The sequence below is a fragment of the Arachis stenosperma genome, chromosome 7, assembly GCF_014773155.1.
Source record: "Arachis stenosperma cultivar V10309 chromosome 7, arast.V10309.gnm1.PFL2, whole genome shotgun sequence".
In the NCBI taxonomy this organism is placed as follows: Eukaryota; Viridiplantae; Streptophyta; class Magnoliopsida; order Fabales; family Fabaceae; genus Arachis; species Arachis stenosperma.
In genome coordinates, this window is record NC_080383.1 from 28,596,067 (window position 1) to 28,601,752 (window position 5,686).

Consider the following 5,686-nt stretch of genomic DNA (forward strand, 5'->3'; position numbering starts at 1 on the left):
TTAATATTTTTAATTTGACTAAACTCTTAAAAATGAAATGTTTCAAATAATAGAAAAGATAAACCGTCTATTTTAAATAATAGGAATGATGGACCGTCATTTTAATCAATCCAAAATAACGTGTTAATAGTGAACAGTTAAACGGTGCACTTATAAACATGTTAACGTGATTATTTTGAATGGACAGTCCATCTTCCCTCTTATTTAAAATGAACGGTTTATTTTTTTTATTATTTGAAATATTCCATTTTTAAGAGTTTGGTCAAATTAAAAATATTAATATTTTTTATTATTTTTAAAAATTATATTAAATTATTTATAAATACATATATTTTGTTTACAGTGTAAACAAAATAACATCTATCTCGTTTATAGGTAAATGAGATATATAAAAATTGAATATTTTTTAAATTATTTATTTCAATAATTATTATATTTATTTTATTTATTAAAATAAAAAATCCGACAACATTGTGATATTATACAGTGAATTAATGAGTCCCCAGAAAAAAAAAATACAGTGAATTAATTATCAAGTTTGACCATGATGATATCATTGTTTATGATTTTACTTTAAAGTATTATCCTAACATATTTCCTAAGTACAAAGTTTTAGAGCACTATAAAAAATATTTTATTAAAAGTTATTGAAAAAATATTTATTTTTATATTTTTAATATATTTAATACATAAAAAAAACTTGGAAAATTTCTATCATCAAATTATTAGAATGTATTTCAAAAACACAAATTAGCTAAATCTATTAAAAAAATATTCTCATTTTGGCAGTATATATATTGAATAATTTGGTCAAGTTAAATTATCGTTTGCAGGCAGCAGGCTTGTTACGATGTAAATGTTATTTTTAACTTATACGTATATTCATAACTGTAGTTAGAATATTAAATTTCTAAAAATTTATATTTTGAAGAGCTTAGTTTTTAAATGAAATAAAAAAATATCAGTAAAATTTTATAAAATAATAAATGTAGACATAATATAAATATTAACAGTTGTGGATATACTATTTTTAAATTAGTATTTATATTATGATAAAAAATTTTAATTTAAATTAACTTATCTTGTTATTCTAATTTTTTAAAAATTTTATTAATTTTTTTTAAAAAAGTTAAACTGTTCAAAATATAAATTTTTACAAATTTAATTGTCACTTTACTCTGGTTGTTATATATCTCAATTGGTAATCGTCACACAATTATAAGTTAGGAAAAAAAGTATAATATTCTTTTTAATGTCTAACCTTTAAGTTTCAAATGTATAATTTATATTAAAAATTTGTTGTAATAAAAATAATATAAATATAACGTTACTAAACAACTCTTAATTAATGAATAGAAACAACAGTAAAATAATTTTCAATTCTTTTAGAAGTAAAATATATACTAATTATTACTTAAATAATAATTTTGCATAGAAAAATAGAGTAACAGACACTACAAAATTTTTATTTATTTGTGGAAGTTTTTTAGTGGAATTTATTAAAACCTCCATAGTATATTTTATTTGTGATAATTTTGAATAATATAACAAAAACTCCCACTGTTATAATACTCTCAACCCCATTAATGATAAAAAGCCCAATCCAAACAAAAATTTAAGTGAGCATACTAAAAAAAATTCAGAAGAGTTCTTCGAGAGAGAGAATGAGGGAGAGGCTGAACCCTAAAATCTCAATCCCATCGCTACTGCCATTCATCTCTTCGCCGCCATTGCCGCCAAGTCTTCTCCATCAATGTGTCGCCGGTAGAATTATGAATGGAGGACGAGATGATGGTGGAGCCTCTCAATTCGTGGAGCTCTCGCCTCTCGGAATAGTAATGCTTTAGATCTTCTGCTTCTGCGTCGTCTTCCACAGTGGTTCTGTCGCGGGTTCTGGTTTTGCTCCAGCGGCTTGAAGCATTCAGAGCGCGGTTTGGGCGCGGACTCGGTGGTGCTGGCTGAGTAGATCAGGAAGGTGAGCGAGCTGGAGACTCTGGAAGCTTCGATTGAAGCTGCGTTCGAAGCTATCAAATCTCGTGAAACTGATTCTCATGTCGTTCTGAGTCATTGAGGTTCGGATTTGTTCCTACTTTGTGCTTATTTAGTTTGGGATTCAATTTCGTAGTTTCAATGATTAATAGCACACGATTCCTGCTTCTTCCAACAACATTCCTGAAAATTATATCGTCTATAACTAGAACAAAGAAACATAGCAATGTTTGTGGGACTTGCTTCACATTATCCATTAAACTGAAGAGAGATATAACGGATTCTATCATTATGACTTAGTAACTTATACATATTTTCTGGATTTGTTTATTTCTATTTAAGGAGTTAAATTAACTTTCTAGAACCTGTAACTATGTGTTGGTTGAGAATTCATCCTTTTGAGAATTCATACTATGATAATTGAGTTGTGAAATTCTTATGTGAATGAAGCAGAGGCAATCCTACTTGGTTTCCAACATTATCTAGTGATGCTTGGCACAACTATTTTGATTTCTAGCTCTCTAGTTCCACAGATGGAGGGAGAAAATGTAAGATTCATGAATAGTATGCTTTTCAAATTTTCAATCTTATGTAGTCCAATTCATGAATAGTATGATTTATATCCGGCATTAATTTTATAGGAATACATGAAATCAAGACAAGGGAAGGATTGGCCCTGGTAGATATTGTGAGAGAACTGACAATGTGAGCCTTATATATTCTACTTGTTGTCCATCTTCTTCTTCTATTATTATTATTTACCCCTATCTTTACTATATTGTCATCACAGGTTTGTTTTTAAGATTAAGATGCCTCCAAATGTCTGAGTACAGTTGATTAATGGTTTGGCAGATATAGAGTATGTATCGCTATACTATACTATTCTTTTGCACAAGTCTGAGAAAAATATTTAATTATAACCATAGTCTCTAACTCTATTATATTAGATATGATATCATCCATTATTATCAATGTAGTTAATGCCAAGATAAGCTTTCTTATTTTTAAATATTTATTAAGTTCAACGAATATTTACTTAGTTGATGAGTAATTGTACCATGAGTAGAAAGACGACAAAAATTGTAGAATACTTATTACTAGCTTATTACTATCTTATTTTGTAATATGTGCTGTAATTTGAATGCATTCTTTAGTTTTTATATACATGTATTATTTTAAATGTTTTTAATAATGAAATGTATTGATGATTTTTATTTTTTTTAAGACTCTACAAATACCAAAAAGAAGGCTAGGGATTATTCTATGTTGAATAAAATTTCCAGGCTTTGATCTTTTCCATGTTTTCATGTAGGATTATTCTATGCAACCTCCTGCACAAGAACTTGTGGCTAGGGAGATTTGCATGATAATGTTTGGATTTTCCGTCATATATTTCGAGGTATGCATAATGTGCAGTCCTGTATATAATCTGAAACAGCAAAATTATTGAAAACTTGCTGAAGATCTTTTTATTTATTCACCTTAACCAGGGCAACCAAAGCACCACATGCTTACAACTGAATGGAGTCTATTTGTCAGTGGAAAGAAGCTCTTTGTTGGAGACTCTGTTTTATTTATACTAAAAGAATATATCAAGAGCAAGTTTACAGAAATCACTTGATCAAGGTTCAATTGTTGCCACCATAGCTGTTGTTTGTATCACTATTGCATCTTTGTTTTTTATACTTGTCTATATTAAATTTGAAATATGTTCATATGTTTATTTTAATAAATGTAGTTAACTTAATAATCTTTATTTTTATAGGAATATGATTTGTGTATACTCTAAAAGGCACATGCTTGATGACCCCTCACAAATAGAGATGAAAAACAGAGCAAATACACAAATTTGAAGGAGATGGCTGTGCTTCTAAGGTATATCTATTAGTGCTAAGAACTAATTTTTTTTTTTATATTCTGAATTCAGGCTGTAGCTTCATCAATTTTGGTCCTTGTTTTCTTGGAACCTTTAGGCTTTGGGAAGTTGAACTTTAATCATGGAAATAACAAGAAATTTCTAGTTATATAGTTTAGTTCTAATCTCACTGTAAAAGCAAATCAATTTTATTTGGTGGCTCCTTGATGATGATGATTCCAAGATTTCTAATATGGCCTAATACCCTCTGTTTTGTTTAGGTGTACATGATTGGAGTGTTCTGATTGTGAATTATAAATATGTTAAATGTCAAGTTCTTAACTATGAATTGTAAATTTGACTAATTAAAATGAGGTATCATATTTAGGTACAATTGGTAATTAACTATTTGGTTGGGTTGATGAAGAAGGATGTTAAATCTTAATTTCTGTGGCTCTAACAGTGGCAGCTTTGTGTTTAAATTTGTTTCTTTAACACATTTAAGTTATTCTTGTGTTAAATTTTGTTCAAATAAGTAATATTTTAATTTTCTTCTAAATTTTTAATGTGTCTTATTTAAAGATTTCTTTTAAATGATAATTAATTAGTAGTATAATAATATAATTTTAGTATCTAGATTAATTGTTTAAGAATAATATTGACATGTTTGTGGAGGTTGAAATCCCATATGAATGTGTCTTTTTTTTTAAATTGAAAATTCCTTTTATGGGGGTTCTAAACCGCCACAATGATTAACCAAGAATTGCCACAAAACACTAGCACAGAACCCCCACAAAATGGTATAGAAAACCGCCACTGAATAAATAACCGCCACAAAGGAGCTCGTGGCACCTCAAATTTTGGAGGTTTTTGAAACTGCCACAATCCTTTTTGTGGGAGTTTGAAACCTCCACAAACAAAAAAAAAAACCGCCACAAATGAGCAAAATTCTTGTAGTGAGATATTGTACAAGAAACGTTCTTTATATCAATTTTGACTACAATAAATTGAAAGAATCTTTAATGACTTGGAAAAGCTTAGTCAATGCCACATAATTAATAGAGTTGATTTGTTACTTCTATTATTTCTTATTGATACATGGTTTGAATATTTATCAAATATTATTCATGAACTAATATATGTAACCGTAATTTTTATATATTATAAAAAGAAAAACAGAAAATAATAAAGTTTCATAAAATAAAATTATATAATAATGAAGAAAAACATAAAGAGCACCGACTTAAATAAATATATTAAAGATGTTTATTTCGGTACGATAATAAATTAATATATACCAATACGATAAAATTAAGGATAAATTAAATAAAAACATGACATGTAAATTATATTATTCATATCAGCATTTAGTTTTTCTATTTTTAAATATATATATCATATTATTATTTTTATTAAAACACTCTTATAATTAAATAAAAATAAAAATATTTTGTTATTTAATTTTGTTAAAAGACTATATTTTTTCATGTTAGACAAAAACTATATTTTTTAGATTAATCAAATTTTAAAATTCAACTAACTTTAATTTTATATTTTTAAACTTTAAAAATAAAACAAAAACATATATAAAAAATTAAAAAAAAGTGTTCATCTTCTTTAGAGTTCCATTGTCTTTCGTCTCCTCTCTTCTCTTTCTTCTCTATGATAAAGAAAAAGAATAAAATAAGACTCACTCGCCGGACATTCTTTACTTAAAATTACTCAAGTTTCTATTTAACTGCCACGCATTTACTTTCAGCTGAAAATCCTATTAGAAACAGTAAATGTTGTTTTTAAATACCAAAGCAGATAAAATTGAAATTTAACCGCAGGAATGAGAAT

At 27.1% G+C, this 5,686-nt stretch overlaps 1 long non-coding RNA gene across 2 annotated transcripts; it reads left to right on the top strand.

Annotated features, from left to right (window-relative positions):
• The first annotated feature begins 1,614 nt into the window (after positions 1–1,614).
• LOC130941816 (uncharacterized) lies at positions 1,615–4,492 on the top strand. 2 transcript variants are annotated; one of them, XR_009070715.1, is made up of 7 exons: positions 1,615–2,072; positions 2,440–2,537; positions 2,631–2,694; positions 2,780–2,848; positions 3,302–3,388; positions 3,480–3,615; positions 3,755–4,492. It is a non-coding gene; the product is annotated as an uncharacterized LOC130941816 (long non-coding RNA). The 2 variants fall into 2 exon arrangements; XR_009070714.1 differs by having other exon boundaries at positions 2,443–2,537.
• The last annotated feature ends 1,194 nt before the right edge of the window (positions 4,493–5,686 follow it).